We start from the raw sequence: 14,445 nt of genomic DNA, 5'->3' as shown, positions 1-14,445 counted from the left end.
GGGTTGAAAAATCTTGCTAAATGAATAAATATGGATTACTTGAAAGAGTTCAATATCTACTCTAGTTCCAGATAAGAAGTGTGATAATTCATTCCTAAACAATGTGTGGCATGTAACTCAAAACCGTTTTTCATCAATAATTAATATTAATAATTAACAAGTATAAACAACAAAAAGACCTTTTGGAAATGTTTCGGCCGGGTCCTTTCCTCATTCCAGCAGCTGCCCGTTGCCCCGCTCTCCCCTCTCCGAGGGTTAATAACTAACCCTCCCTCATCTCTGACATGCAACACTACCCAGCAGCAATCCTCCCAAGAATGCATTCACAGACACCAAAGAATGAAGTCTTATCCAAGTCACCTGGGCCTGGCAAGTGGATTTCTGCATTAGCAGCTGTGAACACAATGCCTGACACTGGCTTCTCTTTCTCTCCAGCAAGGATGGAGTGCTCCAGAACGCTGGCCTCCAACACTTCTTTATCAGATGGGTTCCCTTCTGTCTTTAATGTGTCTCTTAAAAAGGCTAAACCGTTCTCAAGATAAACAGCAGAGGAAAAGATAATTCAATAGCGCCTCACAACAGGCCAGAAGGAATGTGTCAGGATGTTTCCGAACTGACACATAATAACAAGGCTGATTTACGGGGTACACTGGGATGCTTTGATACAGACACCAAGGCTGGACTTTGTATTCATTCCAAACAATGCTCCCTTTGACTTTTAAAAACTGCGCTGCCCTTCTTTCTCCATTTGACTGTGTGTCAAGTACTTCACTTCAATCGCACACCAAATTAAAAGTGTTTTCCCTATGCTTTCCAGCCAACCTATCTTAATTTCCGATATTTAAAACTTTTAAGCCCACTGCAATTAATCTCCTTTGGCCCGTCATTATTTCACCAAAATGTAGATATATATAATGAATATACCTGCATTACTATGCAGGTAATATCTTCAAAAGTTTTAAAAAGTCAGCATCCCGCATATTTCATATTTACAGCAAATATGAACGACAATCCCACGCCCCTTCCTCTACCTACCTTCATTCTATACATTACCATCACTCTTTATGAGCAGTGATCAGAGTCAGCAAAGGCACCTCAGGCATGCTTAAATTATTCATGCTCCTTAGCCACTGCACTGCAAAGTACTGGCAGTAAGAGGTCCTCCCACAGTAGGGCTTCCTCAGACAGTGTCTGCTTGGGTACACGTGTGGGTATAGAGGTGTTTACATCTCGCTGTTTGCTGGGAGTCTCGGAAGCCTGCGAAGCTGCGAGGCGTATTTTGCATACATTCCCAGGGGCACTTGCTCTGAGGTTTTATAAATTACAGGCAGCGTGCACATTCAGGGACTGCTAAGCCAGTAGCTGAGAGCTCCTGACGAACCCAGCCAGAGAAACAATGTCTCCCTTCAAGTGGAACTGCTGGTGAAGTCAGCCAGTACAGACCGGCGGGAACAATGCTGGGCAGGTCATTAACTTGCCTGGGTCAGAGCAGACTGCGGTGAGCTCACCCACCTTTCTGCAAGCCCCATTTTAGCTGCTGAGTTTATACAAATAAAACCCATAATTTTCTAATGGGTGAACTAGGAATGTGTTCTAAAATAGCTAACTGTCTGCAAAGCCTGCAGAAGACACATGGGGAATTCACAAAGATGCTTCTACGGTCTGTTGTTCAAATGTGCACGCAGCTCTGCGAGAGCTACAAGCCTCTTAAGTAGAAAACAAGCAACCACATAAACACTGACGAGTAGGGCTTTTGACTTTTTTTTAAGCGAGATAGTTAATGCGACATTAGGGTTTCTCTCTCTCTCTCTCTCTCTCTCTCTCTCTCTCTCTCTCTCTCTCTCTCTCTCCTTTTTCTCTTACAGAAAGGACTGAGTTAGTTGTTAACTGTACCAAGAAGTTAACATTTAACCCTAAGGCTGGGAATGCCTGAGCATCTAATTCCCCCGCCCCCACTTCTTGTTATAGAGAAAATGGCTTCAGGAAAAAAAAAATCTTACTAATTATGGCTGATTTGGGGGTGAGATCTGGCTGCATCCGTTTCCTTCTGCACTCACAGTCATATCTAACATCTCAACACAGGGCCCCCTGCATACACACGCCAGTTGGGGCCCTCCTGAATCTGTGACTGGCCCATCCCCAATTCCTCCATATTCCCGCCAATGAAGAACAGTTGTCAGCCCTGCCTTGCAATTCCTGCAATTCCAGGTTCCTGCCTTGTATTCCAAGTTCAAAGTGCATCCCTCCCTCTTCTCTTCCCTAGGTAGCACTGTTTTAATACATCTTTTACTAAGTTATTGATCAGGTCTACTGCATATAGCTCTATGTTTCCTTCCCCTTTAACTAGTAGGTAGACAAGAACAGAGACTATGCATAGTCTGCCCATGGGGGAAAATTCCCACTCTCCAACCCCTGGCCCAGACCACAGCTTCCTGCAGAGGACAGGCAATCACTAATGTCCGTATTCAAGAGATGGCCAGCCCATGCCTGGAGCATGTTTTAGTGCAAATAAATGAGCAGAGGGCAAAATGAGAATGGGATTTTACTATTTAAAGTGGTATGAAAAATAAAAGTGAAATGGGATGGTGGCTGAGATGCCCAGCCGGGGTGGCACAGCTCTGGGAAGCCTCTTCTAGTCACCCCAGCCATTTCTAACCTCACTGTGGCTGTCATTCCCCACAAGCGTACTCCACACCTCGGGAACTCACAGGTCCCACTGAGGCAGTGCTTTCCGAAGCATCTGACTTATCACCTGTCCTGTGAAGCCCTTTGTGGAAACAGGCATGAAGCGAACCTCCCTGACCCTTCCTTCCCGTTCTTAGCACAGGACCCACAGAGGGCATAAAGAGGTTCACTAACCGGCAGCATATGAAAACATGTTCTAATGATGCAACTTCTACCGACAATAATGGTTCATTTTTGTGGGAAAATTAAGAACTGATGCTAGCAGAAGGCTTGCATGGTAGCTCTTCGACTGAACTAACCCTACAGCTCTGAAGATTATCATCCCGTTTCATGGAGGAGAAAATCCAAGGTTCAGAGAGCATAGTACTAGCTGAGAGTGAGAATTTGGTGCTATCTTAGCTATCTTAGGGTGGTTATTGCTCTAATGAAACACTAAGACCAAAAGCAACTTGGGGAAGACGGGGTTTATTTATTTAGCTTACAGTTCCACATCACTGTCCAGCATTGAGGGAACTCAAATAGGGCAGGAACCAGGAGGCAGGAGCTGATACAGAGACCATGGACGGGTGCTGCTTACTGGATTGCTCTCCCTGGCTTGCTTAGCCCGCTTTCTTTTTGTCTTGTTTTTTGTTTGTTTGTTTTTCGATGCCAGGGTTTCTCTGTAGCTTTGGAGCCTATCCTGGAACTAGCTACAAGCAACCAGGTTGACCTCAAACTCAGAGATCCACTTGCTTCTGCCTCCCGAGTGCTGGGATTAAAGGCATGGTGTCACCATCACCTGGCACAGCCCACCTTCTTATAGAACCCAGGACCACCAGCTCAGGGATGGCAACGGCTACAATTGACTGGGCCCTCCCTATCAATCACTAATTTAAAAAATGCCCTGCATGCTTGCTCACAAGCCTGATCTGGAGGTGTTTTTCTCCGTTGAGGTTCCCTCCTCTCAGATGACTCTAATTTGTATCAAGTTGACATAAAAATAGCCAATAGAGAAGCCAAGTAGCCCAAGCATGAAGTGCATACAAATGTGTGTATAAGCCAAAATTCTGGCACAACTGAACAAGCGCCTCCACATGGAAAGGGCTGAAGGTAGTCAGAACCCCAGGCTTCTTTGAGATAGCCCAAACACACTAACCTTCAACAGGCAGCTTCTATGTATGGCCAACAGACAGGAACATTTCTGACAGGAACATTTCTAAGTCTACTCTGGAGCAGCAGAGAATATCTATGGTGTCAGGTCCACGTACAGACAGATTAACCCAGGTATAAACTCTGTGGAACGTGGTACTGTCTAGTAAGCAATCTGTCTTACTTTCAGGAATTTCTGATACATAAGGCCACGTTTATTTTTTCATTCATTCATTCAGAATCCAACTGCCTCATGCCAGTGGTGAAATAAGTCAAGAGAATTATAGTATGAAATGATGATTAGTAAATAGTTTTTTTAAAAAAAAAAACGTTGGGATACTAAAGGGAAGAAGTGGTTGTCGCGATGGTGGTGGTAGTGGTAGAGAAGGAGGAAGAGGAGGAGGAAGTGGTGGTGGTGGTGGTGGTGGTCATGGTGGAGGAGGTGGTGACAATGATGTTGATATTTAGAACAGCCCATGAAAATACACACCCTCCTAAGTTTTCCCATAGAAAAGACTTGTTCATTCTGGAGTCTTGAGTGTACACAACTTACAAGGATTCAGCACTGTACAAACATCTATGCCACACACACACACCCCTGCACGAACACAGTCAGTGTACCAAGCAAGCATAGTAAGAAGTAAATAGAAAATACTGTTAACCGAACAACTTCCAATACAAACCTGACCTTTTATAAAACCAGTTTCTACCGGTCAACATAGCTTGAAAACACTACACGTACAGCCAGCCTACAGGTCTTTTAAAAACTTCTCCCTCGGCAGGTTCTGTATTCATCATGCAGAACTACAGCTAAGTAATAGCAAGAGTAGCGTCTGACCACTCAGCCACTGCCCCTGGCCAACAGCAACATTCTTGTCTTTTACTATCCAGCTAAACACTACCATGAGGAAGACAGAAGCGTGGGTACAAGGTTTAGGCAGCCTTAGCGCTACAGAGGCCAGAAGACCTTGCCACAGCAAAGTCACTGAGTCCAATTCGATCTGTGGCTATGTCACTGAGTGAATTTGGCCAGATCACCTCAACCAGCTTGATGACATCATATAGCTAACTAGCTAGCTCCTGGCCCGGTAAAAACCCAATGTTCAACAAATGCTAATTTCCCTTCATTCCTGAAGTACACATCTGAAAAACCTTAGACTCTCATAACCTAAAAAAAAAACTACCTTTAAACTAGAATTAGCGAGAGAAAAATAAAAAACAATTACAAGGGTTTCCCTATGAGAAACAGATGTGTCCCTACTCCCACTAGACTCCAAATTCCAAATGTAAAGTACCAGGAAAAAAGATTAGCTACAACGTATACAACTTCTTTGTTTAACAGGCATTACAACTCAAATACACAGAGGTAGAGTAACAGCCTGGCCAAATAACTCACAGCAGAGCCAGTCTGTATACAAAAACCCAAGTTCCCTGGCACCCACGGGAACCTGCTTTCTTCTTCTAGATCTTTCCACCTCTACTGGTTGCAAATTACAAGGGGGGATTACTGGGGCAAACACTTTGGAGGCATTAAAAACATCTTTCCCCACCAAAACAGTGAAGAGAGCAGACAGTGGAATCTACCTAGCGAGCAGGGGGTTTACAAGTGTCCGTGAGAGGTAGAGAGCTAGCGTAGGAAGGGCATGAGCAGAGAGGAGAGGATGGGACAAGAGAAATAATGCAACAGCAGAGCCGCCTCCATTACAGCTGTGTCTAAAGATCAGTCTATTTAAGAGTACGCATGAGCTCTGAAAGGTGCCACAGAAAGATTCCTCCCTCCTCCTTTTGCCTTCAAACCCAAAGAATTCAAAGCCTCACTCCCCCAGATCAGACAAGTGCCTGCCCCTGTGGAGGCCAGGGGAACTGAGATTGCTTTGCTTCAGCATTTCATAAGAAGATATTCAGGGCGAATTTGCTCCTGTGTTCTTAAACCTGAAGTTGGAGGAGAACCACAGGCTTCAGCAGAACAAGGGCAGGGTTCCTTCTCTGCCAAATGTAAATGTGCCACGGAGCCAACACTGAGGTTACCCGGGAACAGCGAGGCCCTTGCTAAGAAGAGGAGAAAAGGTTTCGTTTGAGCCTATCAAACTTGACAGCATAATTTTTTAAAAAGATTTCCATCTCAAATGAAGTTTACAAGCAGTGGGCGAGGCCAGAGGGCTCTTGTTTCCTGGCATCTAAGAACTGCAGAACAATCGTCCAATTAGCAGTTACAGACTGAGGGAATTCCTCTGCATTGTGGCCTCGCTTCCTTTGTCTTTGCTCTAAAGAAAACCTCTGCCTTCAGGAGTCTGGAATAATGGAAGTGCTCCTCACTGTGTCAGTGAGTTTGGATGGAGTCCCCTGGCACAGAGACCTCGCCTGGTAATGAAGCATCAGAAGCAACTGTCCCTAGTTAACCTTCTCTTCCTCTCCAGCACACACAGCCCTGAGAGAGACAGAAAATGGGCATTTGGGGTGAAGATGCCCAGTCCTCCTTAAGACAAATGCTTATTCATAGGCCTAGCAAACTTGGAAATATCACATAACATTCAATTCTGTTCAACAACTGTTTAAGAGATATCCGGTTTGCATGGTTCTTATATGAAAGCAAAATGCAACAGTTTCAACCCCTCCCAAATCCCTTATCTCACTCAGTCCACCCACAAGTAACACGGATCTCTCCATAGCTATCAGACCCTCCAACATGACATCTAGAAACCTGACAAAACTTTTCCTCCTCTATCCTTCTAAGGACACACTAGACCCCAGAAAACAGAACTGCAGCTCAACCACAGAAAGAACTTTCTAGCAATCAGAACGGATAGAGGACTCTGTGCAGCATGGAGCTCCTATCTTTGGAAGAAGTCAAGGCAGGACTGGCTGCTGAAGATGCAGCAAAGAACGCAGGATGAAGGAGAGGGAGATGTCTAGTCTGCAGCGTGCTCCTGCTTAATGTGGAATGGGGATGGTGTTGGCCTAACTTCTCTACGTCATGAAGACAATGGATTAAATGGTTAACAAATCCCTTCCAGCTTAAATGTTCTCTGAAGAAGCATCGTATTTACTCTTTTTGCCCAATTAAATTTCCAAAGAGTCACCTACCCAAACAACCCCAAGAGGATTTCCTAAAAATGACTATAAAAAAATAAAATTCAATACAGAGAAAGGACACGACATAAACAATAGGTTTCTCATATACTATCAATTATAGATTTCAAAAACATAATTGCAAAAATTTTGAATTTCCAGGAACAGCATGTAATATAAACAATGCTACAGTGTTTCCATGAAGACACAACTATAGATATATATACACATTCCAAAAAGTGAAAAATAAATACAGCAAACTATGTTGATTCTTCTAAAGTATCTTATAGTTTAATGCAGTCTCAGCTTCTGCATTACTGATATTTAATTGCAGGGGTTATGTTGTATGTCACAAGAGGTTAAAAGGGACTCCTTAAAAATTAACCCAGAACAGAAGCACAAGAGCATGTCCTCATACATGCAGTAATTAGCACATGAGGACATTACAAACTAATAAGGAAAGGGATCGATAAAAGTGGAAGGGCAACCGCGTGGCACAGCTTAAGGGGAAAATCCAAGTTAATTTTATACTTACATTATAAATGAGCTGACCATCCACTGCTGTGGTAGATGGAAGAAGGCCACTTTGTATCTTAGCATTCTTAAAGCCATAGCCTATTGTCTTCTATGACTCTCGGGATTCCATGGCTCTGTGTGCTGCACCAGGGGGCTGAAGTCCCATATTAGCTAAGGCTGCAACGTGAAGGCTGGATGAGTAAAGTCACTCACTTCTCGGTAGGATGCTCGGTGTCAACACTGGGTTCGCTTTGGGCCACGAGTGGGAACACATGGCCATGGCACGTGACTCGGACTTCTCCGGGGCATGGTGGTAGATTCCCAGAGGTGGAAAGCAGAACCTTTCACATCAGTTAAGACCTGTGCCAAAGGGGCTTGGGAGTTGGTTGAGGTGGGGGAATGAATGAGAAATGAGTTGATGGGGAACAGGGCGGTAAAGCGCTTGATGTACCAACATTAAGATGTGACCTCAGAGTCTCAGCACCCATCTATAAACTGGCTCCTGCAGCCTTTACCTGTTAAGCCCAGAGCTAAGAAAGCAGAGACATTTAGCGGCTAGGGGACTCGCTGGACAGCAGTCTAACTGTAACACGAGCTTCTGATTCTGCGAGAAATCCTCCTTCAACAAGGTGAGTCGAGAGCAATAGTGGAAGATACCTAGGGTTGACCTTTGCCCTCCAAATATGCAAGTATGGATGCATATGCCCACCCTCAGGTACCACCACACACATTAAATATATTTCTTTAAAAGGCAACAGGCATAGCCATTTCTGTTTTGTTTTGGGCCACACCAGTCTTAAGATGCATCTAGATTCAGAAGGCTAGAGAAATGGACTCTTTTTCCTGGCCATGGAGTTACAACCACACACCAGAAAAGCACCGGGAATGCGAGCTAAGGCTTTAGATATCACCCAGGAAAATGACAAGAAAATAATACAAACAAAATATAAAACATCTAAATAGAGATGTATTTGAATTTTTATTTCATTTGGGATGCACAGACAAAGATAAATACTATAACTATAAAAAATGCGCTGGTTTAGTCAGAGTGACAAGCAAAATAAAGAAGTAAACAGAAGGAAACAACTACCATACTATATAAAAAAGCACTTAAGGATGGTATAGGACGAGGTTTTTATAAATCAATATTAATGACAGGCATTTTAGGATTTAAATCGTTTCTGAAAGAAGAACCCAATAGATGAGACAAAAGCAGACAACATTCTTCAAGCAGGTTGAGCTGACAGTGTAATGTATGATATAAACCTTTGGGAAGGAACTTCTTAGCATAATAAAGGATACTTAGAATATTCACTTGACTCCATCATCTTAAGAAATAATCGAAGGTTTGCTCAATAACTTATGTGTTGCTTGAGATGACATAATTTTAATTTTCAAAAGCCCTTGATTAAATAAACTTCAGTTGAAGTATAATACACGTGATTAAAAAAATTCTTCTGAACTTAAAAATAAAACATATTTTCAAGAACACTGAAGTACTTGGTGGAGCTCATAACACATTGTGGGGGAACAGAATCTAAAACTTTTCTGAGAGTAGAATCACAATACATGCACATAAATTTCCAGCCTAAAACATTAACGATAGATATCTCCGCATCTATGAAGTACTAACAGGTCATTTTATTTTGCTCCATATTCAGTATTTAAAATCTTTCACAGCAAACACGCAGACACTGATTTTTTTTTTTAAAGGCGAAATGCTATTTAAAGGAAGAAACAATAACGTGATGTCAGGTAAAGACTAACAAAGTCACATGCTAGCAAGTTAGTGCCAAAAGATAAAATGCAAGAGAAGAAGCAGAGTCCTGCGGCCAGTGACCCGGCAGTCACTGACCCATTACACAGCCACTTTCCCAGGCTCACGTCCCAGTCCAGGAACTCCGCTAGCTCTCTTCATGCCAGCTCGGATGTGCACCCCTTCGCTTTCAATGCTGAGCTCACAATGTTTCTGGCGTATAGGCCTCACTGATTATCTGAGACGGAGTCTGGCTTCACAATCCAGTCTGACCTGGAATTCGCTAGGCAGCCCAGCCTTGTCTGGATCTCTCAGTCCTCCTACTCGACATGAGTGCTGGGATTATTCCTACTTCCCACAATGCCCTGTTTTCATAGGCTTTTCAGACACAGGAGGTAGTGGGGATAGTCTCCCTACAAGACATTACCCTTTTCTCCTTAGTCTCTAACTTGGTTTCAGTCCTTCACAGTGCAATGCCCCTTCCATTCTTATTCGCTGTTGGTCGCTCAGTTTTTCACTTTGTTTGTTTGTTCGGTTGGTTGGTTGTTTGCTTGTTTGGTTGGTTGGTTGGCTTTTCGAGACAGGATTTCTCTATATAACAGTACCAGCTATTCTGGAACTCACTAGGTAGACTAGGCTAGCCTCGAACTCACTGAGATCCACCCGCCCCTGCCTCCCAAGTGCTGGGTTTAAAGGCATGTACCACCACCATCTGGCTGTCTCTCAATATATTCAGCAGCATATGAGGCTCACCTCATCAACAGACGAGGTAAACCTGGCAGAGGGAAGGATTCTGGGTGATCATGAGCTGTCTTTCTTTTCTAGTAGCGCTGTTCCCAGTGAAGAGGAGGATAGAGGTGCAGAGTCACACTGCTTTATCGTTTCTCCGAGTACAAGGTACGGTACGCGTGTCTAGTGGGTAAGAGCCCTGGGTTAGGTATGAAGAAATGGGCAGCAAAAGCAGTATTATTTGTGAGGTGGCTGGAGCCCAGATGCTTCAGGAGCAGGCAGATTACATGGATCCTATGGCTAAAGTGAGTTCCGACCTGAATTGTATGTCCCTAAAGCCTTCAACCCACCAAGAAATGCCTTCTTCTGAACTTCACTTCCTGTCCTTGTTAAGGGGAGCCCTGTACATTGCAGTGGCGAGTCTGTTTCCTTCAGATTGGACAAGACCGCTGCCATCTTGCAAGAAAGCTGCTGAATACTGTCGTGAGACCCTCCTAAGATCATGCTCATTGACAAGGAAGCAAGAAGGCTAAAGAAGCTCTCAAACGTTCTCCACGAGACCCTCACCAGAGCCTCTCCTCCCTGTCGTGATGCAAGAAGGAAGCGATTCACTGGAAGCAGGAGCACCTAGGTCCTGAAGCAGCTTCTGAATCACCCAGAGGACTCTTCAGGAGTCCAGTTCTTTATTAGTCACCCATGCTATGGATGGGATTCTTCAGTGGCTTCGTCTTCTGTAAGTTGACAAACTTCCTGGTGGTCTGACCTTTGAGTCACCCATGACTGTGTAAGGAATCCCAACAAACTCATCAGTTCATCACACTGGATTTGGACAGAAGTCTTGCTTTGCTTTCCCATTCTAGGGTGAAAAGACATTTCTTTGTGTCATCCTAAGAAAACTCACACTATAGTTTGCGAAAATTCCCTTATATATGAGAAAGGACTGGATAACTTAGAAAAGAACAGAATCACTCTTTAGGAAGGAAAAGACCGGACATCTAGAAAGTGTCTGAGACAAGGAGTTAGAGACACAGCTCAGTGGTAAAGTGCACATGCTGCTCTTGTGGAAGGCTCGATTTCAGTTCCTAGCATCCACATGGGACAGCACACAACTACCGCCTGTAACTCCACTTCGAAGGGGAATCTGATGCCACCTTCTGGCCTCTGCAGTCATTCACACAAACCCACATAAACACAAACATATGAACAAAAATTTGTAATGTATGTGAGACAACCGCATCCCTACTACATGGTCACAACTTCACAGAAGAAGGTCCTGAAAACTGCCCGTCTCCGCTTTAACTTCTACGTGCTCCCACGGTAGTCCACAGGGTTGAGTGTCGGAGCCAACAGCATCAGCAGCATCAATCAATTTACTAGACACGAACATTCTTATGCCCCGTCCTAAATCAGAAACTCCTTAGGAACTATTGATGTACAACCAAGCTGGCGAAACTGTGTTTAATCATATGTGACCATGCTGCCTCCTGCCTCTAGCGGATCCTACAGGTCTTCATGACTCTCAGGTTTCTTCATTTGTAAATGAATGTTTTGAGAAAAGTACCCACAGGATTATAATCCACTTGCTGAAAAATCTATCTGCAGTACCTGTGGGAGTAAGTGCCTATGCCTAAGACACTGACCGACCAGGGAGACAATGGCAGAAGTGGTAAAGGTCAGCATTAACCACTCTATTTATTTAAGTCGCCTGCCTCACAAACTTGCATGGTTTGCTGTCAAAGCAGGATTTGATTTTGCATACCTTCTAGCTGACATTGGTTGAGTTATTTTTGTATGCAGTTGAAAAGGGTCTACATGTTGTACAAGGGTCCTATTGTACAGGAAAACAGTCACACTGGGTCTTTTAGCACCCTTGGTCTCTCTTTGGGACGGGGGAGAAAAGGAAGTAGGAAAATGAATATTTTTAGAACCAGGGAGTAATCTATCCCTGAAGGAAACAACATAGAAGCTTAAATCAAGTGTGTGGAAATAATACATTGTCGTTACTCTCTTGACGCTACCAAATTATAACCTATAAACCCCATAGAGCTTGACTTAAAGATCCTATCCATATTTACAGAAATCTAAATGAATGTTTCTTCCTGTAGTGCATGCACAACAGGAGACTTTGCTACTCCAAAGCACATATAAGGAGCGTGTTATCAAAGATGTCAGTGTAACCAGGCACGATTGATAAGCACACAGCCTACATCACATATGTATTCTGGGAGCCTTTATCTGCAGTTAATTAGTTTAGCTATTGCTTTCATGGTTCATTTAGACACCTCATGCTTCATTAAGTATCAATAAATTTTATCCTCAAAAAAAGAAGAACATTTTCAGTAGAAATATGACTGTCTCTTCAAGCGATAATCTTGTTAATGGGTGTGTATATTGCAAGTGTGTCTATCAGGACTGACAAAACCCAACTGCCACGGCTGCAGCACCCTGAAGTAATATGCAAATTTTATTCTATAGTTTAGCATGCACGCCTCATCCACACATATTTTCTTACAGTAGAAGGGAAAAAGCCTTTCTTTTCTCTTCCAAAAACGATGCATCTTTTAAGCTTCTATTTTTATTTTGTCAAGAATGCCTACTTATGTTTCATAAGCTCCTTCTCTCCATTACATCAATTCTAAATTCCTTCTTATTGGAAAGAAACTTTTAGCGACTTTCCACAGTATGCCAGACTGTTTGCAATAATCATATTTTCTTGGCTTTTTCAATTTTTCCAAAGAGGGCAGGGGTCAGTTGCTGGGCTCTGACGAGCAGAGAGTCACCCTAGCAGACAGTTGTCTGGACTGATCACTGAATTCCAGGGCAGGTGTGTCTGGACAGGGAGGTCAGGCGACAAGAAGGAGCAATGGCACACGAACAGGACCTTCTGCTTCTCTTGCCTCCCAGGCCATTTGTCTGACCATTCTGTAAGGATACCCTTAGCCTGCTTATGTGCCGAATTTGTCACTCAGTTCCTTGTCCTGTGGCTCGCATGTTTCCTACAGAATGTCAGTCATTCATTCTTCCAGCCATTCATTCAGCTAAAAATGCACTGCTGGGGATAAAGATCTCTTCCCGGCCACTTCCATGCAGTATAGTATAGAAGGGGCGCTCACTAAAGCAAGACAATGGACAAATAAGAAAGACCTTTTCAAATAAAGGTGAGTTCCATAAAAGAAATGTCACACATGGGTGGAATGACGGCTGTGGGGTGAGTGGCAGGTAGAACTCGTGGTTCACAATCTGAGCTTAAAATAGAGAAAAAAAAAACAGCTGTGAAAGAACTTAGGGGAGGAGGGGAAAGTCACAAAAACAGACAGTGGCTACGTATAAAGACCATAGTGTTGAACTGGCTTGGCATAATGTACAGGAAGCCCGTAAGGAAGGTACGCAGAAGTGGGAGCGGAGGTGCCGGAAAAATCTGCCCGACTCAACTCTACAGAGTAGTCTCACAGCAAGTACGGCTTGTGATTCGCTGGAGTTCATATCTCTAGTACATAGTCCCACACCTACTACATGGTCCCTAATGTGGGTTCAATGAAGGAGCCCAGTGGACCATCACCCAAAGCGCTGGATGACGCACCCGGCAGACTTTTTTTTTTATCATTTTGTATACTTTCTTACTTTTCTTAGTCCACTGGAGCATAGCACACTTTATTCTTTCTATATAATGCTAACTCACGAGAGTCCCTTACATGCTGGAGAAGGCTGTTGTATCTATTTTCACACCAGAGACAATGGGTTGTGCTGTGAGGATGCCCGTGTGGTTTCACTGATCCTTCAAGTGGCCAACAGGAAAACCCATTTAGGAGGCAAGGAGTAGGAAGGAGTTCAGAGCAAAAGTATAAAGGGCTTCCAAAGGAAGCTCAGAGTTGCTTTCTCTTGCCCTGGTGTTTATTTAAAGAGTACTTCAACTCGACCACCAGTGGAAAGCCAGAAATGAACACTAATATTCATAATCAAGCTATCATTGTCATCATCGTCACCATCATCAAGTCTCCAAACACAAAGTAACATAAATGGACCCTCGTAGCGAGCTTTGTTATCATGATGGATGATGAGAAGGAAGAAAGGGGGACAGCCTGTTAGGAGCACTTTCATTTCCATGCGAAAACACATTTCAGTACTTCCAAATTTGGCCTATCTGCTTTGCCTGTGGTAGATAAGAGGCAAATTCTGAATAATGGATGAATGGTGCCTGGTTTCATTTCCTCTAAATAACTTTTGGTAATGATGAAGACTTCACCAGGTTGGCTCTGACAGGTCTCAAGACCACCTCACCAGGTTGGCTCTGACAGCCTTCGAGACCATTATAAATCTACAAAGCCAGAGAGACTACATTGGATATGTGTGGGAAACACAAGCTTGCTGGGTTTATGTACACCAGTAAAAATTCCAAAGGGGTCTGATGCCAGGAAAATGCCTTATTTTGTCAGAAAGTACATCTCCCACACAGCAGCAGGTCTGGCGGAGCTTGAGCCACATGTTAAAAACAAAGCAAAGTGACATGCGATACGGGCCTCACTGCCTGATGACAGAATTCACGAGCTGTCTTCACTTGGAGC

At 43.7% G+C, this 14,445-nt stretch overlaps 1 protein-coding gene across 4 annotated transcripts in view; it reads right to left on the bottom strand.

The window, feature by feature from the left end:
- The window catches only part of Glis3 (GLIS family zinc finger 3), a 442,586-nt gene that overhangs the window by 312,407 nt on the left and 115,734 nt on the right, over positions 1-14,445 (bottom strand). Inside the window, exon 1 of one of the 4 annotated variants that reach the window (XM_085693757.2) lies at positions 1,036-1,309. The exons of the other annotated variants lie outside the window; for them this stretch is intronic. The gene's annotated coding sequence lies outside the window, so the exon portion shown is untranslated. Of the gene's footprint in view, positions 1-1,035; positions 1,310-14,445 lie in introns of those variants that run through there. 4 annotated transcript variants of the gene reach the window in all.

Source organism: Myodes glareolus, chromosome 7, assembly GCF_982192425.1.
Source record: "Myodes glareolus chromosome 7, mMyoGla1.1, whole genome shotgun sequence".
Classification (NCBI taxonomy): Eukaryota; Metazoa; Chordata; class Mammalia; order Rodentia; family Cricetidae; genus Myodes; species Myodes glareolus.
This window is presented reverse-complemented; position numbering and strand designations above follow the sequence as displayed.